The 27,230-nt window shown below is 38.0% G+C and overlaps 1 long non-coding RNA gene across 1 annotated transcript in view; it reads left to right on the top strand.

The window, feature by feature from the left end:
- The window catches only part of LOC125689165 (uncharacterized), a 36,588-nt gene extending 9,572 nt beyond the window's left edge, over window positions 1-27,016 (top strand). The window contains exons 3-4 of the long non-coding RNA XR_007375091.1: window positions 22,885-22,978; window positions 23,456-27,016. This is a non-coding gene — a long non-coding RNA (uncharacterized LOC125689165). The remainder of the gene's footprint in view (window positions 1-22,884; window positions 22,979-23,455) is intronic.
- The last annotated feature ends 214 nt before the right edge of the window (window positions 27,017-27,230 follow it).

Below are 27,230 nucleotides of genomic sequence, written 5' to 3'. Positions count from 1 at the left end.
GGATACGTAGCTTTGTTATACAGCGAGGGTGGACTGCTGGAAGGGCCACGTCCTGAAGGAGAGAAAGACTGTCAATGGAGCCTCTGGGGAGCTGAGCAAGAGGAAAGTCGGAGTGGATATGAAGAAGAGGAAGAAAGCACACAGTGCAGGCTTCATATAGATTTATTCTGAAAGTATTTGCACACTATTCTAAATATAGCTGAGAAGGCTTGGGAGGAGACATTGCAGTGACCTTTCTGTATCTAAAGGGAAGCTATAAGAGAAAAAGGGCAATTCTTTAGCAGGACCTATTGTAATTGGACAAAGAGAAATGGTTTCAATCCAAAAGAAGGGAGATTTAGGCTGAACGTAAGGAAGAAGTCTTTTACAATAAGGGTGATGAGGCACTGGCACAGGTTGCCCGGAGGTGGTGGAAGCCCTGTTCTTAGAGATACTCAAGGTCAGATTGGATGGGGCTCTAAGCACCTGATCTAACTGTAGGTGTTCCTGTTCACTGCAGGGGAGTTGGACCAAATGGCCTTTAAGAATCCTTTCCATCTCAAATGATTCTATAATTCTCTAAGTTCTGCATTGTGTATTGTATGTGTATGGATACAACTTATAAATGCCTGGTTGTGTATCGGTATTCATACAGATGTACTTGCCTCTTTTCTAACAGTGCTTCATAAAATGCACTGAGTCTTTAAATTTTTTTTACTCTTTTATATAAGGCTTTTAAGGAAATCCATGATATTATTGTTCCTGCTTAAAGCAGACAACGTGGAATAAAGGTGTTCATATTTCAAAGATACATTTTAAATTCTGCAGCACTGAATGGAATAGGAAAGATATTTCTTCTCCTCCTTTGTTCCAGGTAAAATATATATATTTTTCAAGATTGAGAAACATTTTACAAGTTCCACAATTACTCTTCTAAATTGTATTAGGGCAGTAAGTAAGTCCTACTTCTGTCTGGTTAAAATTTAAAACTGCTTAATATTAATAAATATTTTGGCCCTTTTAAAAGCAGAAATTAAAAGTTCCTTAAGAACAGCAAGTAAGTTGGTTAAGCTACTGTCATATAATAAAGTCAATACAGAAGAGAGAATTAACCACTTACTGAGATGATGCATTTTAAAAATGAATTTAAGCAACTAAAATTGGAAGTTCATTCATTTAAATGTAAGCAGACAAAGTAGCTCCAGTATTCGTGAGGCTTTGGGACATAGTGTGCAAGTTGTAGTGCACTGCTATGGTAGAGTACAGAAACGAGAGGTCAGAACAGTCTGACCTGAAATGACAGTGAGGAATTAGCTGCCTCTATTTCTGTGTGATAGGCACTTGTAGATGTTGTATGGCAGTGGGTGCAGGGCGTTGTACCTTGTGGAAACTGCTGTCACTGAAGATTCTGGTAACTGTGGATTTTAGACAGATGTTTTTAGGAAAGAATGTGTTGGGTTTTTTTGTGTAAATATTGGATTCTCAAGTTTACAAGTATACCAGTTTTTTGTGATCCTTCTATTTTCACTTTTTGTGATTCAAGTAAATATTAACTGAATATAGGTCAGAAGAGGTGTACCCAGGTGGCACCCTGGTTTGTATCAGAAATAGTGTAGCCAGCAGTAGCAGGGAGGTGATCATCAGCACTGATGAGTCTGTACTCTGAGTACTGTGTTCAGTTTTGGGCCCCTCACTACAAGAAAGATGCTGAGGCACTGGAATGTGTCCAGGGAAAGGCAACTAAGCTCATGAGGGATCTGAAGCACAAATCTTACGGAGAGCTGCTGAAGGAGCTAGGATTATTTGGTCTGGAGAAGAAGAGGCTCAGACACCTTATTCTTTCTGCAACTACCTGAAGTGAGGATGAGGTGGGAGTCAGCTTCTTCTCCCGTGTAACTAGCAATAGGACTAGAGGGAATGGCCTCAGCTTGTGCCATGGGAGATTCAGATTAGATGTTAGGAAATGCTATTTCTCTGAAAGGGCAGTCAGGTGCTGAAACAGGTTGTCCAGTGAGATGGTGGAGTCGCTGTCCCTGGAAGTGTTCAAGAATCATTTAGATGTTGTACTGAGGGATGTGGTTTAGTGGGAACTATTGGTAGATGGTTGGACTGGATGGTCTTGAAGGTCTTTTCCAACCTTGGTGATTCTATGATTCTAAGAACATTCATCGTGCTCTACATGCTGTAATTCAGGCTTTCTTGTGCTATATTTAAGGAAGAGAAAAAAATCTACTTTGTTCTGTGCTGTACTTGTAAATAAGCATTTGTTTGTCTCAGTTTCTCCATGGGAATCAAATCATTGTTCTCGTGTTGGTTCATCCCAAAGCTAATGCTGTCTTTTTACTGGAGTTGGTGAATATGAAGTGCAGCCTGTTTCTCCAGTTCACATGATTGAGCTCCTGCTATCCATGGGTCAGGGCTGTATGTGAATGCAATTTCCTCCTCCTCTAAAAAACTGTGTCTTCTAACACATTTCTCTTCAACTTGGGGGCCAGTCCTTAATACAAGTAGACTGTGAATAATTTATCTATAAAAAACCTAGTAATTATTATCTTTCTGCCTTATTACTTTAAGAATGACTTTTACTGACAAGAAGGTGTTAAATTCAATTATTTTAAATGATTTTGCAATAATTTTAAAACTTTTTTGAAGAGGCACGAGACAGGAATAGACATACTTGCAAGAGTGAGTAACCATCATTCTACTGTCTATAGGGTGGATGAAGTGAACATAAATCACATTAAGTAGATGCAAATATTGTGAACAACTTGTTCTAGAAATGAGACTATATGAATCAGAAGAAATTTTCATTAAGAATTATTTTACCTGCTCTAGCTGTTATGAACACAGCTTGTTTATGGCCTCCCACACAAAGACATAACATTTGTTGTGATCCAGAGGCACTTATCAGACCCTAATGTGCCATAAAAAAAAAAAAAAAAAATGTGGCTTATATTACTAAATGAATGAGAGGCTTCAGTGCCTCTGCTGGAGGCTAACACCTGAAGCTATCTGAATGACCATCTGAACAGGGAACCATGATTGTTGGTTGTAGGACACAGTTGTCTTCTCTCACTGGAGAAACGAATATTCAACATGCACTATACAGAAGCATGTTTAGCTTTGTTTCATCTTTTTTTTTTTTTACTTTCCTCCCTTTGGAGTTTAATCAAAAATCTTGTATTAATTTCATTTAGTTTGAGAGAAAAACGCTACAAAAGAAGAAACTTGCATTTCTGCTTCTAATCAGTTTTATAACTTGTTTTACTTGTTACTTGTTTACCTTGAATGAAAGTATGATTATCAGATGAGAGACATCAGAATCCAGGCTGTTAAGCCTGCCAAAGCTTGTATCCAAGGCAGAACTAAGTGTTATTTTTATTTTTTTCCCCATACAATCATTCTGCTCATGTTGTACCAATTCTTTTTTCCAAGTGTTTTCCTGGAGGCTACTTATGAATGATGTAGATGATTCAAGTGAGTGTTATTTATTAACTTATTTATTCCACTGCTGTCAGGTAAGACTGGTTGCAGTTGGGCATGGCTGTGAGAACAGGTGTTCATGCCATCCTGAGGACACAAAGCTGTTTCTCAGGAAAGGTTCTGAGGTCTAGAAAAGCTTTTAGAGAAAGGTTTAAAAAAAGAAAACAAACAAAAAAAACCTGCTTGAAACTGTCAAGTAAGGCAGAGACATTGATCTTGCCTTTAATGCTTCTCAGGTGTGTTAACTCAGAAGTATATTTTCATGTTTATATAAATCATAACCCATACTGGACTAAACATATGAATTAGTATTAGCAGTATTTGAGTTTTTGTGAAGTGTCATAGCCCGGTTTGGTTACGTGAGTCTCACAGCAGCTTGTTTCCTACCTTCTTGATTTTTATTGTGTTGCACCTGACTGACATCCACTGTAGGGCATAGCCCTTCTCTTGACTCATTCTAACAACTCCTCTACTTGTGTTGGGGATCCCAAGTCTGGACACAGTACTCCAGATGGGGCCTCACAATCATCTCCCTTTCCCTGCTGGCCACTTCTCTTACACAGCCCAGGACACAGTGGGCCTTCCTAAATATCTCAAGGTTCCTTAACCTTGCTTGGACCATGAGTTTTGTCTCCAGCAGCTGCTCCCTATAGAGGGAAAACTACAGTGAGACTGTAATACAGTGAGCAGTGTGCTCATTTTTACCTTGTGTTTTACCACAAGTGTTGCTTGAGGAGAAAGACAGATAAATTTACCAGACTGAGCTATTCACAAGCTTATCCATGTCTCTGTTTAATACACTGTGCCTCGTATTTGCAGCTGACTGTCCTTCTCTGCCTACCTTACAATAAAAAAAAAGAGACATTACCCTTCCTCCATCCAAATAACCATTTGAGAAATGCTTTATGGGGCAGAATTACAGCTTTTTCAAAGGCTGATTCACAGAAGAACTTGAGCTTTGATTTATAATTAGAGCTCTGAAAATGTTTAATTATGAAGCTGGGAAGAAGCTAGGAAAAAATCATCCTCACCTATTTCCTACATCATTTCACTGTAAACTTGGTTCATGTTTGTCCTCTGCCTCTGTCTGCAGTATTTTTGATAGTGCTGCTATAAACCAATTTCAAAGGAAAATTTCAAGGCAATAGGAATCATCCTTTCCTCATAATTTCACAACAGGTATTTCTACTTCATTTGAAATCACTGGAAAGCTCACCCATCCTGTGCAAATTTAAGAAAGGAGTAAAAATTGCTCACTTATCTATTCCTCAGTCCCTCAACCAGCAGACGGTTTCTTTGTTTATTGACTGTGCCTCAGGGAGTTACAATTTCCATTCAGACTGGGTTGAACTTCTGTATGTTCACCAGACAATTGTGCTTATGCTCACAAGCTGCCATTTTGCATAACATAGCTGATACCACTTCTACCCAGAACAGGAGAAAACAGACCTCCATCTGCCATGAGTTATCCCTTGGCTTCGCTCCTATGAAACACATTCCATGCAAAAAAAAAAAAAAAACCAAAACAAAACAACCTGCTTGTAAGGATGCATCTTTGTGGTTATCCTTTCAGTGAAACAAAACTTAATGCATAAGGAGAAGCAGTATTTGTGTTGGATTTTTTTTTTCCACAGATCTTCGTATTTATTTTCTATTTTCAACATGTTATTTGGTATCTTGTTATTTGGTTCCTTGTTTTGGTACGCTTCCTTGTTTTTTCTCTTGCTTTCACCTAGAGGTAGTTTTTTCAATTTCTCAGAATCTTTTTTTTTTTTTTTTCTCTGAAAAAGCAAAAATTTCTTTTCATAGCTCTTCTAGTGAATGAGTGCATCAATGTGTAATCTCTGTATATCTATAGCTAGGATATGAGAACAGATGCTTGGATTTGAAAGGAAAGTAGTTTATTAGTTCTGTGTCATTTTTGATCAACCATGCTGGCTATATCTATATGGAACTCCTAAGGCCTGTTTTGAGTCCTTGAATCCACTGAATCTGTACTTACACAGTACATTCTATTAGGCACTTTCTCAAGTCACTCCATATAAGAGGTGTTTTTTCTATTGCTAGCAATGATTATGTGCTGTGATGTTATGTACAGTGCTCACCTGAACTAGTTTAGTGAAGAAGTAAAAGCATGTACTACTATTACATCTGTCATTATTATCCTAGCAAAAAATTTCTGAAGAATTAAAGACTAATATTCATGATTATATACACAATGTGTATAAATCCTTCTCCTAGTAGCTATATATTCCTTTCAGTTCTTTAATTCTTTTAATTTTTTTTCACTTTTATTTATTTTTTTAGACATTACTAGGAGTTACTGGGAATATTCAGATATAACAGGGCCTTGTGTGTCTATTAGTACTTTTGTGAAGCTTAAGAGAAGGGCATTTCTCAGTTTTTCCTTTGTATTTCACAGAGGTATCTAATAATTCATAATGTGGTTTTGATTGTTTATTCTAGACCTCATGAACTGTGGAAAGAATTTTGCAGGTAGATAGTGTGCTTTAGGCCAGTTTTGAATATACTGGTGTCAATATATTTATAGTTAGAGATGAAATAAAAATTAGCCAGTGTACTTTGTCCAGCTTTACATACATCCAACAAAAATAAGGAAACAAGGCGAAAGGTGCTTATCTGTGAAGTCAGCAGGCACAGGTGATGTATCTGATCTACAGTTGCTTCATGACTACTGTGGTGAATAGTTGAGGGCTTTACTCACATGTGGTCTTAATTTTCCAAGATCTGAAACTCAGCTTAAAGGAAACACTACTTTTTCCTGCAAATAAAGGACTTGTTCCTTTTAGAAACAGAAGGATGGAATAAAGTAGTAGTGGTTTGCATGTCATGAATTCTTTGAGGGAAGTAGTGAGGACAGAGGATTCTTCCTCCAGTACTCCTCAGATGCACTTCTAAGCTAGTTGACAGTTTCTCCCCTTGCTGTCTCCAACGTTATTTCCTTTTGTTCTGAATTAGTGGTCTTGCACCACTGACAGGAGGACCAATGAGATGTCATTTTATATGTTAGGGAGCAGCAGCAGTTAAAGGTGAACGAAATGCTTGTGCATTCATACCAACGGTGATGCTGCCCTAATTCAGTGCAACATGGGCAGAAAATATTTCTCTTCCTTTCCTTATCCTTCCTCTCTTCCTGTTGTCAGCTAGTTCCATCAGGATCTTTTCTTCATGAAAGCACGTGCTAATTACCATTGTCTTCCAACCCTGTTTTTAAAGGGAGAGATGAGAGTTCAAACATAGTGTGTTCCCTATTGTCTCTAACAGAGAACTTTCTTCAGGTCTGCAACTAAGCTTGCTTCTGGTATTCAGTGCATTCAGCAGCACATCACATTAATCAGACAAACTTCATGTTCGTCTTTTAGTCCCCAGAAAAGATTTTAAATCAATTGCTTAATCCCTTCTAAACTTAAAAGGAGACATACACAGTAACAATGAAGTATGACACAACAATCTCTTCCAGCCACAAAGATTTTTCCTTCACTTGTACGAGGAGGATATCTACATCTAAATTCAGGAAAGAGAAGAAACACGGTTCTCCTCTCGTTGGCTGGAAAAACGCACAATGTTGTATCTCTACGGAATGCTCTCAGTCGGCTGAGCTCATGGAATTCATTTTATTATTTCTTCAGAGCACTCTCAACAACTGAATCATCACAGAGGAAAAGTATGGAAGAAGTAGAGGAGAGGAAACTGCAAAAAGATGACAGAACTGATCATGAAAGAGGAGGTTTTTGAAATAGATTTGAAAGATAATCATTGTCATTATATACATTGAAGGACTGGGGCTGAGTTCATGAACAAATGTATGAAGCAGTGAGTAAATAGCAGTGTTTTAGCAAGAGGTATGAACGAGAGCTAGGACTTGAGAAGAATCATACTCTGGAAAGTCAGAAGGCATAATATGTGCAATGTAATGTCTTATTTCCTAATACTCTCAGTCACACCTTCTTCCTCTTTGCCTTTTTCCTTTTCACTTAGCTCTAGCAGGGATGGAAAATGTGAAGAAGAGGTTCGTGTAGGAGTCTCAAGGAAGGATGAAGATTATTTTCAGAGTAGCGTGTTGTATTATCTGGGATGGAGTAAGACAAAAGAAAATGCTAAGATCACACTAGTTAAGTTGAGAGACAGAAGGGTTTAGAAATCTCTTACAGTGACGCAACAAGAAAAAGACAAGGGAATTTTGTCTTTAGAGATTGAAAGAGAAAATGAAAATATATTGATGAGGAGGGAGAAGTGCCTACAGAGCTGTTTACCCAAATAAGATATTGGCAACAGGAAGTAAAAACAGCTTTTCTTCTGTCTAAGCAGACCTAGATAAACAGCACAGGCACTATAGTGGAAGGAAGATCCAGATGTTCTAATTCATATTCACAGAAACTTCTCACAGCATGCTCTCACTGGCCTTTCCAAAGTGGGGAACTAAGGGCAAAGCATGCTCTTTCTTCCCTCGAAAGGCAGACAACAGGCAAGCTGTCACTACATTTTTTTTCTCGTATTGTGAAGATGGCAAGAAGACAGTTTCTAGGCAACCCTGACTATTGTCCTGACCACAGATGATGGAAAAAAATAAAATAGATGGAAAAAGGTTTCATGTGAACATAAAATCTGTTGTGGAGATGAGTGAGCACTGGAACAAGTTGCTGAAAGAGCTTGTGGAGTCTCCCTTTCTAAAGATATTGAAAGGCCATCTAAACAAGGTCCAGGACAGCTTGCTGTATGTGGCTCTTGTCGTGCAGGAGGGCTTGAACCAAATGACCATGAGAGGTTCCTTCCACCTTCGTCCATTGGGTAACTGATTCTGTTCATTAATCTATGGAGATTTTTAACTTATGTCCCAGCATTTTCTATGGCTCTGTCTTAGTTTCAGCTGGGATGGAGCTGTTTTCTTCAGACAGTCTGCTGTGATGTCCCATTTTTGATTCTAGGAGAAAAACAATGTTGATAACACACCAGTGTTTCTAGTTGCTGCTGACCATTGTGGTATAGAAGCAAGATCATTCTTAGTGAAGGGTGCAAGGAAATGGGAGGGAGTAGAATTAGGATGGCTGATTTAAATTGGAATATTCCATACCATATGACATCATGTAGAAGGAGAGTTTTGAAGGGGGTGGGAGTTCATTTCACTCTCTTTCACTTGCTGGGGAGACTAGCTTGGCATCAGTTGGGATAGTGAGTACTTGCTTGTGCGTTACTTGTTACATACATTCCTATATACATACCTAAATATTGGTCATAATTATTATACTTTATCTTAGTGAACTGTTTAAACTCACAAGTTCCTTTTTTTTTTTTTTTTTTTTTTTCCCCTTTTCAATTCTCTCTCCCCTGTCCCTGGGAAGGGGGGAAGTGAATCACTGTGTGGTGAATGAGCACCACATAACCACCTACCAGTTTAAACCACAGCAGTCTTTCTGGTGCCCACTGTGAGGCTTGTCGCGGTCACATTGCAGTGGTTGTGAAGGGTCATATTACCTGCAGAACCAAAAAACTCTTGAGGTTTCGCTTCCAGCTCCTTGGGTTCTGTACCACACTGCTTAGCAACTTTAAACATTGATGTGTTATCAACATTGTTTTTCCCCTAGAATCAGAATATACTATCATACCAGACACTGAAGAAAACAGTTCCATCCCAGCTGAAAATACCCCAGATTCTTTCTGAGTTAGGGCAAGTCATTTCACTCCTTAATGGTTCCCTTTCCTCATCTGCAAAAGGTGTTTAATTATACCTACTTCCCAGGGAGGCACACTTCATTAGGAATCTAATCCATCAATGCGCAGAAAACCTATTCCCCCTGAGTGATATCCAGATCTTTTGACTGGTCCTTTGAGCTGGAATAAACGTTACTTGTGAACCCCCTGTCATCCTCATATGGAAAAAAAAAAAAAAAAAAAAGAGTATTGACAGTACAAACCCTTCTCCTTGCTCTCTGTGTGGGCTGGGGAATGCCACAGTTACCAACACTTCATGAATTTGAGACATTAAAGTTTGTCTGTCATAATCCATACGCTTGAATTGTTATTTTGTGTAGCTAAAATCCGAACATGCTTCTGCGCTGCAGCTAATTAGTGATATGCACTTGGGAGATGTTACAGGCTTGTAGGCTAGTCTTTGCTGTGACAGAGTTGACAGTGATGGCAATGTAGTCTGCACCAAAGGAGGGAAGGGGAATAGTGTTGTTTGGAATTGATTTTTGTCTTCATTCAAGTCTGTGCTTACTCCTTATTTTTCTTTAAGCATACCAACTTCCTAGATTTATTTGGAAGTATAAATTTGACTTTTTACTGCTTCAGTTTTATTACTTTCTTTTTTAACTTATTTTAATATATCCAGTATTTAAATTGAAGCTGTTGTGAAAGTTAACTACCTACAGGTTTTGATTCTACCAGGGTAAACAGTATAGAAGGAATTTATCGTTTACAGCCACAGTTACATTTTCTAAAAGATGTAGTACATTGGTATGCATAGTATTTGAGTTACAGTAGCTTATGAGGACAAATAAATAAGAAAACTGCAGAGATAGTAGTCAGTAGCTAGTGAAGTGCTTTGGTAATTCAAGGGAAAGGGACAACAAAGATGTGATAAATGTGAGTGTTCTTTATTGTTGCTTCCTTTTTTTCCTTTTTTTTTTTCCTTGTCAGTGATGTCAGTATACTACCAATATTCTCTTCTAGTCTTACAACCCAGTTCCAGTACTTTTCTCTGTCTGAGCTATCAAAACCAGAGTGTCACTCAAATCTTTCTTTAAGGATAAGGTAGTCAAACCTTGAAATACGAGATCTGTTCCTGAAGCCTTAAAGAAAACTGAAATCCTTTTTTTTTTTAAAAAAAAAAAGCCATCCATTGTAGAGGATCGTCAGGTATAAGACCATCTAAGTAACCTGGAGGTGTGCAAGTCCATGGGAACTGAGGAGATGCATATGAGGTCTTTGACCACTGTCCATCGTATCTGAGAAGTCATGGCAATCTGATGAAGTTCCCACTGACTGGAAAAGGGGAAACGTAGCCCTCAGATTTAAAAAGAGAAAAGGAAGACTCGGGGAACTACTCAGGGACAGATAGTCTCAATTTTATGCTCAACAAGATCCTCCTGGAGGGGAGTAGATGCTTCTGGAAACTGTGCTAAGGCACATGGAGAGCAGAGAAATGACTGGTGGACAGCCAATACAGCTTTGAGCTAAGGGCAAATTTTGGCCGATGGATTTGGTCACTTTCTATGACAAAGTTATGGCATTGGTGGATAAGGCAAGAAAAATGATATTATCTATCTAAAAACTGATATTATCTATCTGATATTATCTATCTTGTGCAAAGAATTTAACACTATTTCCCATAACGTCCTTAATTAAGAAACTCACACCTTAGCTACAACTAACATGCTGTTTGTGTCATTCAGTCAATTGCAACCCTAACTGTGATAACCAAAATTGGTGCTTCAGCTTCCCCTGTTAGTAAAATTATAATAATGAACTTTCCTTTACTTCTTGAAGTACAAGATCTACAGATCAAAAGATCTATTATTATTGTTAGCCATTCAGAATATATGGCTACTTCTTTGAATATCTTTTTCATGCATATCTCTTATTAATTTTTTTATACTTTATTTCTTTAAGGATCTTTTCCTCTCATTCCTTTTGTTCCTCCTAAGATCTTAGATGACAGCATTTTTCATTACATTTCCTGCTTTTTTTTAAATCTCTTTGTCTTCATTTATGTAAATTTGGCATGTGAACTTGCAAGATGATGAAGTTATGAAAATCCTTGGAGCCTGCTTTAAAATCTCGTGAAGGTCTAATTAAATATTGCACACTGGGAAAGATATATTTTTGAATGTATGTGGAAAAATGAAATTGACTAGCATGAGCACTAGGTCTTAGATGCAATATTTTCTGACACAATAAGTTTCTGGTTAACCCAGATTTCAGAATGACTTTTCCCTCCTATTCCACCATTTCTTATGATAAAATGTCATACTGCTTAGTGATGCAAAGATCAAAATCAAATGCAAGCCATTTTTCCTTCCTACTGCTTTCAGTTTTTTTAATATAGTTACTGCAGTTTTCTTGCAACATTAGACTTCATTTTGTTCCTGCTTGTTATTAAAAGAGAATGAGAAGTGAATGAGGAAGAGGAATCTATAGGTGAGATTCTCTTTTTATCACAACAAAAGTAAATCTCCTAAATCCAATTTAAAATCCATAAGCAGCTGAGATCATCTGCCAAACGTGACAGCAGTGGAGAAAAATGAATTCTGTCTATATTTTCATGAGTGAAAGAAACCTAATGCAAAGATTTTTGTCAGCCTCGTTGTGCTTGATGGAATTTAGAGTCTACATTTTTATGCTAAATAAAATCTTCAGGGACATGTTCTGGCCTGAAGACCAAATGGCACAAACTGCCAGTCATACTTCATACTGTTTGTACTGAGTGGGGGCATGTTTTGGCCTTAAAAAGGAAAAACCTTCTGGCACATGTTGTAAGATTTCACACAATAATGTAAGACAAAACTCTCTGTACTGAGTATGGTGGGTAGACCCTAGTATGCTTTCACCTGAGCTGCATGCTCCCTTCTGGCCCTTGTGCTAGCCTCTGACCCACATTTTGCCACCATTTTTGAGAGTGTTAGTAAGCCAAATTCCTTCCAGGGCACCATGCTACCAGTTTTTGAGGACAATTTTATGGCAGTTTAATGGTTGGACTTTGTCCCTAACCCTCTGGTACTTAGCTGTAGAGATACAGCTGGAGTTTCAATAAGAGGATGTCTTGTCAAGTGTTGGTATGCAGAGTGCCTCCCAAAAAAAAAGTGGGAACTTCAACTCAATATGATGTTCTTCCTCAGGGCTTACAGCAAAGTGCAATTGTTGGTTGACATGGCATGCGAGCTCAAAGGAGCTCTGGGTCAAGAAGCTGAGTGCTGTGAGCTCAGGGAAATGACTCTAAGAAGTGTATCTTCTTCCTGCCCCAATTAAATTCCCTGTCATCATTTCAGTGTGTAATAGCAAGTCTGACAGAAAGTTTACATATTTTCTGGCATTTGATTTGGTTCAAGCATCCCACTGAAACTGTGGGAATGATGCTAGGGAGCCTTAGAGGCATGCAAAAAGCCATGATGAGAAGAGTTCACCTACTTCCAGATGTGTATCTCTGCTGTGCACAGCTTGGATGCTGTGAAAATGTACTTTCATGTGCTTTGCAGAATAAGCATTATACAACTTTTATATTTAGATTAAAATCCTTGTTGCTTTATGAAAAACACAAGGTGTTTCAGTTAAAATGATAAATTTTGGGACTGAATAGATAATTATTTTTTTTTTCTGTCATGGTCACTTCCTGTTACAGGCTTTTCTTTCAACTCCCAGTCTGCAGTGTATCTCCAGGCCACTACTCTGTTCCACAATGAGAGCTGAGTTTCAGTATTAGTTCAAAAAATTATGATACAAAGTATATGAAGTTTCAGATCACTCTCTTGAGAAGAATTGAAAAAAAAAAAAAAATCTGTTCATCAATAATAATGTGACTTGAGTAAAAAATTCTGAAATATGAAGATAATATGTGGGAGACGGAAGGAGAGAATTCATAGAAATTATGAGTTCTACTTGCAAAGAAAAATAGCACCAAAAAAAAAAAAAAAAAATTACCATGCAAAGGGCTTCCGGAAGCACGAAACTCTTATTCTAATGTACCAAAGCAGTCAGTCTTTGCACAGTCAATATAGATTAAATGAAAGAGATCAGTCTTCAGCAGCCAGAAAGACAGTGTTTTCTTCTGTCTTTCTTTGGTCTTTAGATACAGAAGTGGCTCCTCGGGGGAGCCCTAAGCATTGGGATCTTGCCATAGATACAAGTTACAGTAGTTTGTGCTTTGATGATCAATGTTAACAATATATTGAATTTCAGAGCATACTTGCAGACCACATTTTGTCTTTCTGAAAGTAAGTTACATACCATTGTTATGTTATCATGGTAGAAGAGGTCTTAGAACGCTCACTCAAATGTTACAGGAGGTTCAATAGAAAGTTTCATCAGTATGGCTTTCTGAATGGAAGAGTGTCAGCCTTTGCCTGCATCTGACAGCATTTTGACTTCTGGGATTTCAGCTCCCTATCTGCCAGTCCCACTAGAAATGTTATGGACATAACAGATGCAATGAATAGTTTTGCAAATCTAGTGACATCTAGTATTGCCAAAAGATATTTCGTAAGTACGCTGTTCAGATCAGCTTAACCTTCATTTATTTATAATGGGTTTCAACAATTGTGTCTTCAAAATAGTAGTAGAAAGTAGAATTCTCAGCTGAGGATGATTTCATTCTGTTCCAAGCAATAGCAGTGCTAATAAAGTCAGCAGGAGACACCATCTTGAATTAACTCAAAGTATTATCACATTTTTTATAATTTCTACTTTATTATTTTGGAAACCTCAAAATAAAGCCAGTCTTCCAATGTACTGAGAAGAAAACTCATGCTATAAAAGAATAAAAAAATAAAATAATGTTGCCCTCGCTTTACAGAAAGGGATTTGAAGCATACAAAAACAAAACAAAACAAAAACCACCCAATCTCTCTCAAAAAAGAATTCAAAATGTCAGGCAGGAATTTGGCCAGTGGAGTTGCAAAACAAACTAGATTTTTTGAGTTTGACACCTTTATTTTTGGATGAAGTTATAAGTCTCAGGGCAAAATAAGTTTCCTGTGTCAGTCAGGTAGTATCAGTGCCTTACATGTGAAGAGATAATGCCAAGAAAACAGCATCCTTATGCATTACTTACCTTCTCCTAAAAACATGAGGATGCTAAGCTAATGCATTTTCAGTTGCACTTGATTTCACTGAGCCCTGATTGAAATCCCTTAACTCCTTGTGAGTCCAGTACACTTGAGAATGTTTTCTGAGCTGTCTGCAGCAGGCAAAACCTTGTCATCTCCATCTGTTGCCAGCTTGTCACAACTTTTTATTCTTCATGAGAGAGGTACATTTTTATTGCTAGATATGTTTTGAAGGTGCCTTGCCATACTGAAAGGAGCTCCATACTGGATTTCATTAAGGTAGAACTGTTGTCTCCTAGGAGGGTTCAAAGCATTTTCTTTGTTCTGTATGTTGTTTTATCTAGCAAACAAGCATGCCCCTATACAAAAGGGTTCCATGGATAGACATTTCACACAAAATTTTTAAAAATAAAATATCAAATAAAACACAGCTTTCTAAACTATACTCTATACTCTGCCTGTCACTTCCCTTAATCCATTAACTCTTGAAGATACAGAAAGCTGGGTCTTCTTTTATACTTCTTTTGCAAGTGAGCATTATTTTTGAATTTTCTTGTCATGTAAATCATGTTAATGTGGGGGAAAATTTTAGATTATTCCCCTCTGCTCCTCCATTCAACATCCATCTCAAAAACATAATTGTTTGTGTTTTTATCCTTAGATTTTAGATGATTACTGGACTGAATCTGAACTTTTGAGAGTTGTAGAGCTGCGTATGAGGTTGAACTTTCCAGTCTGACTGACATCTGCCTCTAATCTCCTTTGCCATCTGTGTGAATCAGGGATGGATCTAACTTTGGTGGCTTAATGCCAAACAAATCTCATCTTTTCATTAGGAAATGCATCAAGGAGGGATTGAACACATAAGGCTGCTAAAGTATGGGGCTACCCTGTTACTTGAAAGGTGAAATCCCAGTCGAGCTGTAGGCAATAGTAGTTTCACTTCTAACTGGAGTCCAGATGCCGTCTTTGATGTTTGTGTCATTTTTCCTGTTATCCCACTTTGCTGTCTCTTTCTAGGTAGGTAGCTTTATGGCTGTGAGCTGGTAACCAAAATCACGGGATGTTGTCCTGAAAATGGAGTTCTATTTCATTGATCAAGACATTTGTAAGGCTCTCAGAAGTTTTAGTATACAGGGAAACAAAAATTATGGAAGCCTTAAATGAAATATGTGCTGATTAAAACAAGCTAGCAGTCCCAAAAGCTTTTCTCTACATAGCATGCCGGTATAATTCTTTTAGATAAGGAACTTAGTCCATTACTGCCTGGGAAGAAAATTCAACCCTCTTGATTTTTTCATGCTTCTTATCCTATCCAGGAGCACCAAGAGTTAGGCAGTGGATGGCTCTTTTACAAGAGCCTCATCTCATCTGTTCATCCCTTTGACCACTCAGTCCTGACGGCTTTAATTTGCTATTTGAGTGCACCAATTTCTAGGGGAAAAGTGAGGCTGTGCCCTAATTATCTGATCATCATCTAACAGGTTCTAGGAAGGGGAAAGTTTGGAGAATCTTTCCTGCTACCCATTAAGAAATTAGGAGCAAATAAAGGTTCATATTTGTTAATTCAGAAATAGAAGAAAGCTGGATAGTTCAGGTTGATTGAGGGGGGAGGAGGGGAGAGGGAGAGGGAATGGAGGCTGGAAAAAATATGTATTTGCCTTTGGAAAGTCCACTTCCAGTGCATAATATATACCCTATTTAAGGAAATGCTGTGTTTTTCTGATACTTTTTTTCTTTGGTCACTAGATTTGTTATTTTCATTCCAAACAAGGTCAATATTTTACCTGTTGCAAACCAGTTATTCTCTTCTTCCAGTTTACTCAGCCATTGTTAACCATAATCAATGAAGGGAAGGGCTGTCATAGTCATGATTGAGATGAATGACACAGGTACTTCTCAATCTGTGGAAGCACAGCTTTCATGAGACTCATGCAGAGAGCGATGTTCATGACTCAGTCGGGTGCTCTCTTCCTTGTCAGTCAGTCTCTACCCTAACATCATGGCATAGTGAGAAAAATTGAGGCTTGGTGCAGTCTGAATATGATGTTGCTTTGGCCATTAAATAACTGCTGCAGAATACATTTCTCATTTCCCTGTCTTTGCATATAGTCATACATAGATATAGAGAGTGCTCTGCTGCACACCAAATGACACGTATTTCAGACTTGCAGTTCTGAAATTGCACATCTCCCCTTCTAGCTTTGCCGAGGGAGACTTGCTGTTCAAAATAATTGACTGAATATAAGAGGGAAATAAATAAGCTCTACACTCTTAAAATGCTGGTCTACAATTGTCAGTATCTACAAGTGAGTTCAGTTCCTAGTTTTCAAGGTGAGGCATTCCGCATGCGTTGTACAGAGCAAGATGATGGTGTACAGATATTTTTTATCTGTTTCTGAATGTGGCTTTCAAGCACAGTGCAATCCTATCTTTGTTGTCCACTGTCTGTGAAGCAATTAGAAAAGCTAGATTGATTTAGTCCACATGGAGGGCTATGCAAAAAAAGTTATGTTACTTCCAGATTGGCACTAACGTTGATTATAATGCTCAAGGCTGTGTAGATGTAATAGCTTACTTATGGCTAATTACTTTATGTCCAAAATTCCACTTCCTTTGCTTTGAGACTTCATCATTTCCATGCTCCTAGGTGAGGCATCTATCCCTAATTTGGAAGCAGTTTAAATTAGGAATTTAAATACCTGGGATGATTTTCTGAGGTGATGCGCGATCCCAGTTCTATTTGACTTAACTGTAGCAGAAAGTGAAATCAAAATCAAGCTATTTTGGTTCAGTTTTATCTCTTTCTGCTTACCTGCGCCAATGATGATGAAGAAGTGCTTTAACTGAGTTTATGTGAATTTGGTGTACTTTTAGTGAAATATCTGTACACCAGATCCATTACAGAGAGCTCATCATTTAGTTACATCTATCTATGACTTATTTATCTTTTACCATAATGCTGTAGAGGTTGAAGAGTCTTTTATATGCAAACAGAATCTGAATTCCAAGGACCAAATTTTGCTTCAGTTTTCCTGATGGAAATCAGAAATAACTCTGGTGAAGTTACCAGAGTAACTCTGACATTACCTCAAGGGTAAGGAAAACAGAATGCGGCTTCTTGCTGAATAAAGAAAACTTGGAGAACATTTTAAACAAGCTAATTTAAGGGAGCAGGAGACTAACACTGACATATCATTTTCAACATTACACCTGGTTATATGCTTTACACTTAAAATGAAACATGAGATCCCCAGACAATGGAATCATTTGTCTATGTGGGATAAAATCTCTGAAGTGACTAATAAACAATGTATTTTAGTCCTGAGCTGAGGAAAAAAATTCATTTGAATAAGATTTTAATGTTATTCTTTAAACTCACGTTGATCAAAACAACCAGAATCGGGCTGTCCATCTCATTTTAGCTGATGTAGTAAGGACAGCATAAATATACCTTTGGAGTTCTTACAGAAAAATGTTCCTCTACCTTTTGTTCCTTCATTGCTGAGCATGCTGCAGTCTAGCATGGCCACATAGTTTAGGAAAGATGCTGTGTTGTTTCTGATCTGCAGGATATAGCTAAGAAATTTCAGGGCCATGTTTGCAACCGTGAGTGAGAGAAGTTGTTCCTTGCGACATTACTCCCTACCATCATCCTTCAAAGCATTCTGTATCATATCAACAGTGACAAAGTCTTGTTTTGCTTCCCTAGGAGATGCTGTTAACAGTATGTTATTGTTATTATATTATCTAACTCTATAATTATCAGAATTTAATGGTGGTGGCAAAAATTAATAGGTTCCATTTGCCCACATTTAACAATTTACAGTCATAAGCCCTTTGTTCAGGATGCAACTTGAAATGTCTCTCATTCTAAGAAACTGTTTGATATTTGCTGCCTTCAAAGGGGATGGATTTAAATGTTTTCCTGTCTGAGGCCACAGTGTCTACTTCCCCCTGCATCCAAATCAATACTAAACCTCCTGGTTCATTGTAGGCTGACTGAAAAATTGCAGCAATCTTTATTGTTCAGCAGGAATGAGAGTGCTGTAAAATTAAATTAGAGCAAGGCAAACACTGCAGGAAAGTTTCTGTGAATAAATACGTTTAATCAGTTTATTTCTATTAAGTGCAGTTCCCTTGTGCATTCCTTTGGTCTTGCCACCTGGATGTTGTGCAGTGGCACAGAATTGTAAGGGAAATTTCAAAGCCAAGTGCATATATTTTTCCAAATTTCAGAGATTTAAATCTTCACATGCTAATATTTACATTGCAAGCAATCAGAAAATTGAGGAAAAGGAAGCATCGTTTCTAAGATACTCAATTAAACTTCAAAGCATTTGTGATCAATCCACAAATTCAGAATATGTGAAGTGGTGACATTATATTTCTGAGAATAATGCAATTTTATGACGAATATTTAGCTAGCAGGTTAAGGAAGTTCTCTTAAACCTGTATGACAAATAATAATAACAAAATTACCTTCCTTACTGTTGCCACAGTTAAGCTGTAAAAAAGCAAACATAAATCTGTTATCACATATCATTTACTCTGTTTCCAAATCTATTTTCCTCCCCAGGTCTCATCTACACTTCTGATTTTTGTGATTCTAAATTTCTTCAAACCATACAATACTCAACATGTACTTTAGGAAGCTGTTCTTCAACATATTGGAACAGAAAAGAAACATTTTTTCCAGATGTGCTGACTGATTTTTCTTCTTGTCGGTATTATCCAGTGACACTGGATTATGTTTACTTACAGTTCCTAAATATTCTATTTCATCCTTGTTATTTTTGGTCTTTGCCTTGCTTGACCTCCTCTTACCCCCTGTTCAGGGGAAAAATTCAGGTTTATTTATTTATTTCAGGAGTCAGTCCATCTGTCTCTTAATCATGGGTTGTTGCATTTCTCAGAGTCCTTAGGAATTTATGACTATCATTCAGGCCTTAACATTCTTATAGATATGGTTAATAATCACCTGGGAAAGGGTATTATTTATTTCATTTTTTAAAGATGAGGAAAAGAACTTCACTTTCTCTTAAATACACTTGGTAGAGGCAGAGTTTCGTTGTTGTTTGCTTTTGACGTTGGGTTTCATCTGTGTCTCAGACTCAAGAATTCTGTGAGGCTTCAGTTTCCTCTCATGACTTTCAACAGTTTCTTCCCACAGCAGTAGGAATCTTCAGGCCTTGGGTGCAGAGCTGACAGTCTCAACACAAGGGGCTTGCTTCTTTCTTGTAACTCAAAACATACTGTTTTCCTTCAAGGCTATGGTTTGCCAGAAGCATTATTTCATTCCTTTACCTTCTGGGCAGGCAAAATGTTAGTCTTGCCTTGCTTCTCAGGTGACCTGCTTTCCATTTTGGGGAGTCCAAACTTGTTCTGTTCATGGTTGGTCTGAAAACCCTTTCTCCTCTGGGAAGACATTATTGAGTGCTCTTGGAAAAGGACTTAGAAATACCTTTTCTTCCACCCTTAAATTGCTGTGCTCTTCTTTGTTGATTCTCATCCCTAGGGCAGGGCATTGTGAGGAAGATCTCATTAATGTGACACTGGCTTGCTTTCAACTAGCACAGAAGGCCAGGGTTGCCAGGGGGCTCAAAGTCCTCTTATTTAGTAAGCATGAGATACAGAGGCAACACTTAATTTAGTGCTGCTTTCACTGGATGGTCCGTACTCAGAATCAATCTTTACGTTTATAAATGTTGAGTCTCATTTAAGAAAGCAAAATATGATTTCAAATTCTCATTCTATGGCTTTCATTGTATCTGAAAACTCCCTTTACTAAAAGGATCTGTCTCTCCTTAATACCCCTTGCAACTTAATTGATAAAAGATTTCTCTTTCAATCTAATTTCACTGATGGTTGATATGTATGGCACATTCTTATCATTTGCTCTCTGTACAAAAGTAGGGAAATATTCAAAACATGAAAAATTACTAAAGAAAAGAAAGATTCTGAAAGGTGAAAGAATCTGAAAGCTTTTCCCATTTACCTGAATATCTCTAGAGTACAAAATTTGGATGGATGCGTGAATATATTCTGGTGGCATTCCAACATGACTGAGTTGTGCTTTGTGCACAGGCACTGAAGTATTTCAGTGCTCAGTAAAAATGAAAAATAATGGAAAGTGAAGGTGGGACAAGCCTTCGTTTTTGTTTCTGAACCTCAAAACATCTTGAGGTTTGGCCTGAAATATGAATACATTTTTGGGTTTTATATTTTATTAATTCAGACCAGTTAATCTACTCCTAACACATTCTATATTTCCATATAAAAGACAAGACTTCTGAATTGTGCCTTCCCAACAATTACTCTGTATTTTAGCTGTCAGAAGGGCTGGAATAGTTAAGTTACTTTTTTTTTTTTTTTTTTTCTATTTCTTTTCTTTCTTCCTCCAGATGTAAAAGATTGGTGCAGCCTCTCTATTTGTTATTCTTGACCAGGCAGTACACTGCATACAAAGTTAAACTGGAGGGAGGTTGTCTAGAAAGTTTTTTTTCCTAAAAGTATGTGAGCAGTTAAATGTTGGAGATGCAAGAAGACTGCTTTGACTACATCCTACACCAGGTGCTCAGAATACTCAATGCTATAGGCATTGACTTCATTTGGGCTGGAAGGTTATTGCTGCTATTCCAATAAATAGGCCCAAAAAAACCCATCTGCATAAAAGGAGTAGGGTTCTGCATGCCAGGAGCAGGATCTTGTAAGCTGGCCAAAGAACTGGTACCATTCATAGCCCGCCCAATCACATGTGAGACCTTCATCTCTCTGTAACTCATTTTTCCACTCTGACCATGAGGGAACTAATACCTGCCTTGGACTGCCATAGTGGGGGTGATGTAACTACTGCTTTTCTGGGCAGATTGATGTCAAAGAGAGACCAGCCTGATCCTAGTGGGTGGCAATCCTGCCCATGGTAGGGGTTTGGAAATTTTGGTCTTTAAGGTCCTTTCTAACCCAATCCATTCTATGATTCAAATGTAGACTCACATGCAAAGACACTCAGCAGCATGGAGATGCTGTGTGAGCAGAAGATGAGTCAGGAAAGGCCTCTTGCATAGAGCACAGTTTGAGGTAGAGAAAACGGGAGCTGGCCTCTGATTAGGCCATTAGACACTCATTGTGCAGGCAGCCTGGGGGCTGTTCTGGCATCCATGGTGTTTCACACCTGTGCTCTACATCTAGGCACCATCCTGGGAAACTTTTTAAAGTACCACTGAAAAAAGCCTGTGTGTGTGTGCCAGAGTGGGTTTCTGCAAACATGGGAGCAGTTTCTGCGTAGCTGAGATGACAAAATCTGCCTTCTGGAGCCAAAAAGCTGGCTGAGTGCCTGTGGGGGCTGGAGTCCCGGCATGCAGACTCAGGGATGCTACATGATTTCTATAATTCAGACACCTAACAGACGCTTCCAGTGAAAGAGCCTCATTTTGTGTGAGCATTACCTGCTAGAGCTGTAGTGGTAAAAGTCAGAAAAGATAAGTTTTGGCAAATGTATTCACACTTGGTAAAGGGTAATGCAAGCTAAGGATAGGCAGACTAATAGCTGTGATGGTGCATTATGTATACATGATTGCTTTTGCTGCTCTGGGAAAGGTCTATACTTATTTATGCCAAGATAACTAATGGCTGTGTGCACGTTTCCTTAGCTGTTTGTTTCACTAAGATTGAATGGGATTCCATGCCTACTACTGCCTGCAGATTTAGCTGTGGAAAAAATAGATGATACGAGTTTGAATCTAAGTGGTAAGCAGAGCTCCCATATGCAGCACAAATATTTCACAATGTTGTAATTAGAGTGCACTAAGGGAGCCTGGTGAGCAAACCATTTTTATTAGTACCATTAATTTGCTAGTTTTAGGAGGGAAAAATAAGAAATGTACGTTTTAATGTTTTAACTGCCTTCAAACATATTGCTGTAAGGTACACAGAAATAGCATAATGAACAGAGACCATAGCTAAGAAGGAGCTGGAAGCCATCTCAAGAGGTCATCTTAAGTCATCTTTCTACTCCAAAGCAGAATCAGCTATACGCAAAGCACTCCTGATGGCACTTGCTTTATCTGTTCTTTAAGAACTATAGTCATAAAAATAGCACTGGCTTCCTACAGAAAACTTCTCCATTCCTTCCCTACCATTACTGCCAGAAAATATATCTTGTACTGTCCATCAGATGTATGTACAGATTAATCCCTCATTCTTTCCAGGATACTTTTGCATTCCAAGTTATATTTTCCTTTCATCTCCGAGCAGGGTAATTAGTTTTTATCTTTATTTTTACTTCTATCATTCTTTTTTTTCCCCGCAGATTTAGATCTCTAGCCTTCTGATTTTTGTTAACCTTTTCAGATGAAGTGATCCACACTCTTATGGATCCCAGCTGAGGTCTTATCAATAGAAGGCTTTTTTTACTGTCTTAGATCATGGGTAAGGGTCATGCTAAGGATGGTGTTTGAATATGGGGACATTTTTGATTGCAATAGTATGGCACCATTGGATAAAATTTACATTGTGAACCATTGTGGTCTTAAGTGTGTTTCTTGACCAGTTGTGCTCTGTTCTATCTGAAATGAAGTATTCCTGCTTGATTAAATTATCTTGCACTTGAGCTTATTGAATTATACCTTTTAAATTCCAGACTGATATCTCTTTTTGTGAAGATCATTTCATATTCTGACAGTGTACCTTGGAGCACTGCAGCCCCCCTCAGCTTGACATCATCTGTATATTTTGTAAGTGCTCTCTATTCCCATCTCTAGGTCTATGCATGGAAGTACAGACAGCAGGACAGTGCCAGACTGTCTGATAAGGCACTTGAGACATCCTTCAGTGTAATAGAGGACTATGGATCAGTATTTGCTAGGACAGATCTGCAAAAATGCACAAACATTTCTTAATAGGCAGTCAGTATTTGATAAGTCTATCTTTCTAGGAAAATCTAAAATATACCCTATTTCTCAAACTGAACATTAATTATTGTCTAGAGATCATTGATTAACCTCAAACTCAACTGATTCAAACTGTTACTTTTGGATATGGGAGTGAAATTTAATTGCTCTGGGCAAATTTGTAGTCCTCAGATTGGAATTAAATGCAGTAGTTTCTGTTGCAAAAGGATCCTAACTGGGATTTGAGTTAAAGAACTTTGAACAAAATCTTTTTTTTAATTTCAGTCTTACAATGGTATAATATGGACCCCATTTCTTTAGGTTGCACATGAAGATGCAAGGAGAGACTGGAAAAAGCCAATCCTAAATCAAACAAGTTACAGTATATAGATGTAAAGCGATGACAGCCAGAGAGTAGGACCAGCCCAAGCTCCTTGTCACCCTCTCACCAAAATGCAGAGTCCAGGATCCTGTTCATTTCCTCACTTGTCCCCACTTCAGCCCCAGCTGCTCCTGCTTCCAACTTTGTGGAAAGCGTAAAGAAGTGAGATCTCTTCAGACAAGTTTTGGTGCTTAAATAGAGCGAAGATTGTACATGACCAGATTTTGTCTTACACTACTCAGATTCATCTGCCATCACCACCGCAAAATTGAAGGGAAAACAAGTACAGCTTTCTGCATATTTAAATTCTTCTTAAAAGCAAACATAAATATGTAAGGAAAATAATTCTGCTGCCATTACACTGTTCTAAATCATGGATAGAGTTTATCATTGGAAAGTAAAGCTGAGAGTGAAAATTGCCTCTTCTTTAGTGGCAGAAAAGACGTCATTCTATCTTATGAGATATCGTTTTTACATGCAACGTGTAACAAAGCTTCCAGTGACAGTCTTCATGCCACTAAAGAAAGTATACAGAGCATAGAAGTTGCCAGAAAACTGACTTTCTGATGCTTCCAGTCAGTGTTACTGAAGGTAGAACACATCAAATTTTCTTCAGAAGTCCTGAGAACTATTGGTCTCAGGATTGGTACTATTGGTATAAATGAGATCAAAGAAAGGGATTGTATAGCACAGTTCATCTGTCCCATTCGTAGATTCATATTGTTTAGTTGAAGTACAGAAGGAGAAAGAGATTGCTTGAAGGACCATACTGAGTGCCAGGACTGCTATTTAGATCACAATTTGTACTGTTTATATCAGAACTGTGGTATTTCTTCCATAATTTTGCTAATTATTCTACAGATGCCACAACTGGGAGTTTGTTTATAATTCAATACCTAAGCTTTCCTCTGATTAATTTTATTCTTACTGCTAATTCTTCGTTCTCTTCCCCCTTCCCTAGGGTTCAGACAAGGCTGAATTTCCTCGTGGGCGATTAGCAAACTGGTCCATAAAAATTAAAATGACCCTGAGTGTTAATCCTTCACTTAAAACACATTAAATTTGAAACTGGTAGGAGAATTCAGGGTGCCTAAATGTTTAGAAGTATTGAAATGGTGGGAGCTTATCTGTATAGAGGACATTTTTGGCATCACAGCACTGGCAGTCTCAGTGGATATGATTCAGATGAGGAATAATCTTGGAAGAAATCAAGTAGATCCAAGCTCTAAAAATCTTTAGGACATTTCAAACTAGTTTTCTCTTTTGAAAAAGTATTCCCATCAACCAGAATCTATTCTGTTGACCCTTTCCATGTCTAAACCTAATGAGCTAGAAGAAGAAAAAAACACCCGAAGTGCCAAACTGTAGGCAGACTTCTCTGACGAAAAGATGCTGGAAGCTCCTGGAAGGCTCTTAGAGCCCTGCTGCATTTCAACTGGAAGGCACTCATGTCTTAGAGAAGGCCTAGTATTTTTTTATTTTTTTTTACCAGAGGGGTGCAAAATCTGAGCATTAATGAGATCTTTTAATGGGGTAAATCAGAGTAACAACTTCTAGTCCATGGCTGCTGCTCTGTCTCTTGCACAGTCTGCATGGGCTCTGCGGGGAAATAAAATCTTGCACAAGGTCTCACAGTGTCTGCTTTCTGTATCTGCAGCAAAGCAGTAAAAGGTGGCTGTCTCCCTGAAGATAGAGGCAGATTGCTCTTCATTGAGAAGCAGCACACAGAATGAGCAAACCCTCTCCTCTTCTCAGTACCATTAGCTACATACCCCCCAGTAAGTAATGTTAATTTATACAGGGCTGCCTAATGAAATCAGTGTTCATGCAGTGATCTTACGCTTTACAACTGCTGCTAAAGGCTATTTGACCATACTTTCCAGAGGTCAGTGCACAAAATCATAGCTGAAAGAAAAAGGCACTAGAGTAATTTGCTCTGTCCAATAAGGATTGCGGTGACCTTCCTTTTAAGAGAGTTTTAACCTGGTTATTGCTGATATGCTTTAAGTTATCTTAAGAAATGGTGTTTTTTACCTGTGATTCAGGCAAAGAATTCCAGCCTCTTTCTGCAATGCTTTTTCCACTGCTACTAAGTGGTACTTATTTTTCAACCAAGTTTAAACAAATGGCTACTCCTTTACAGGAAATAAATATACAGCAGTGACAATAAAAATTACCCACTGTCTGTGATGAAGGGGGATCAGAAAAAATTGCTGCTGAGCTAACAGCACTCAACAGGATCCCTGGCCTGAGCTAGGAGTGTAACCCAAACAGGAGTAGATCAGCACCTACGTGCAGGTTGCAGTTTGGATCGTGACCTGTGGAACAGGATGCCTTTTTCCAAGGGATCACATATTCACAAATGAATATCAGGAAGGGTTATTTGATAGCCCCACAGGGCAATTGCCAAGAAAGCTGAGACACAGAATCACTAACTAAATGCATGGCAGTAACACATCTGGGATAAATCCAAATACTTCATCTTAGTGAAGATGTCTTTTTATCCTTGCACATCTGCTTTGATAGTACTTTTGTGTCCGTACAGGCTTAGACATCAGAAATTTTGTGTCCCAAAGCCTAGTGAAAAAAAACCTTGTGCTTGAGTTGCTTAATGTATTTTTTGCTTATCTTTATGGTTTGTAGCCATCAAGTTACTGTGTCCTTAGGAAAGTTATGTCTTGACTGCTAGGAACTTGCCAGATGCAGGTGTGATCTGTTGCTTCATAACTGACGAAATCTCATAAGTTAATGAAATTTTGGCAAACAGTGCAGCATTGGCTGAATAATCCATTGTGTCATGTCAGTCTGTTCCTACAGCCTATTGCAGGGTTTCAACCAGCTACCTTGTTTTGCATACCTCATTTCTAGATGGGTAAAATCACCTCATCTGAGAGTTTTTTTTTTAATGGTGCTGCCTGTACAACATTTATATTACTTGTATGTACTCTGTGGATAGGAACTAACACATCTGAGTCCTAAAAACAGCCCCACTGGGAGGTGGGAGGAAAATCAAATTTTCAAATGATGCATAACATTATGAGAAATAGGAGTCACTATGTAACAGAAATATATTTTCCTCAGACAGAGACTATTATTAATGTGTCTAAGGGAAGTAAACACATGCCCCAGATTTCCTAGTTTAGATGCATTTATATTTTCTTAAATATTCTTCATGTATTTAAATCAGTTTGAGATGTGAGCTAAGTATTTTATAAAGGATATGTTGGTCAAAAATGTTGAAGTTAATGTCGCTGGATAGTTTCCATCCTCAAATCTCTCTTCATTCAAACTTCAGTTTCTCTTAAAGTCATTTTAGACTACTGATGGCATCCTTTTTTATTATTATTATTTCTTACATTTTTGAGAAATGAAAGACAATACCTCTTCATGTATTTTTTTTTCTTTTGTCCTTTTTTTTAATCAACATATATTACAGGTATATTTATATATCTGTGTTTTGGCAGTATTTGGGAACAAAAAAGACCTGGGAAAGAAAATAGCTGTTGCCCAATAACTGTTCTTCTACCTACTAAAGATTTCTCACTATCAACCATCAATAAATCTTGTCATAAATAGTGCTTTGAATAAATAAAGCAGTACTGAATCTTTTCTTCCATGAAAATTCTCATGGAGTCTTGTTGCTTTTAGAATTTGGCACTTGCTAATGAGAAGCCTGGTCTGTGGAGCAGGCTTCTCCCTTGCATTGGAAGCCCC

Source organism: Lagopus muta, chromosome 2 (genome assembly GCF_023343835.1).
Source record: "Lagopus muta isolate bLagMut1 chromosome 2, bLagMut1 primary, whole genome shotgun sequence".
NCBI classification, from domain to species: Eukaryota; Metazoa; Chordata; class Aves; order Galliformes; family Phasianidae; genus Lagopus; species Lagopus muta.
The sequence above is the reverse complement of the archived record's forward strand: the minus strand, read 5'-3'. Positions and strand labels throughout refer to the sequence as shown.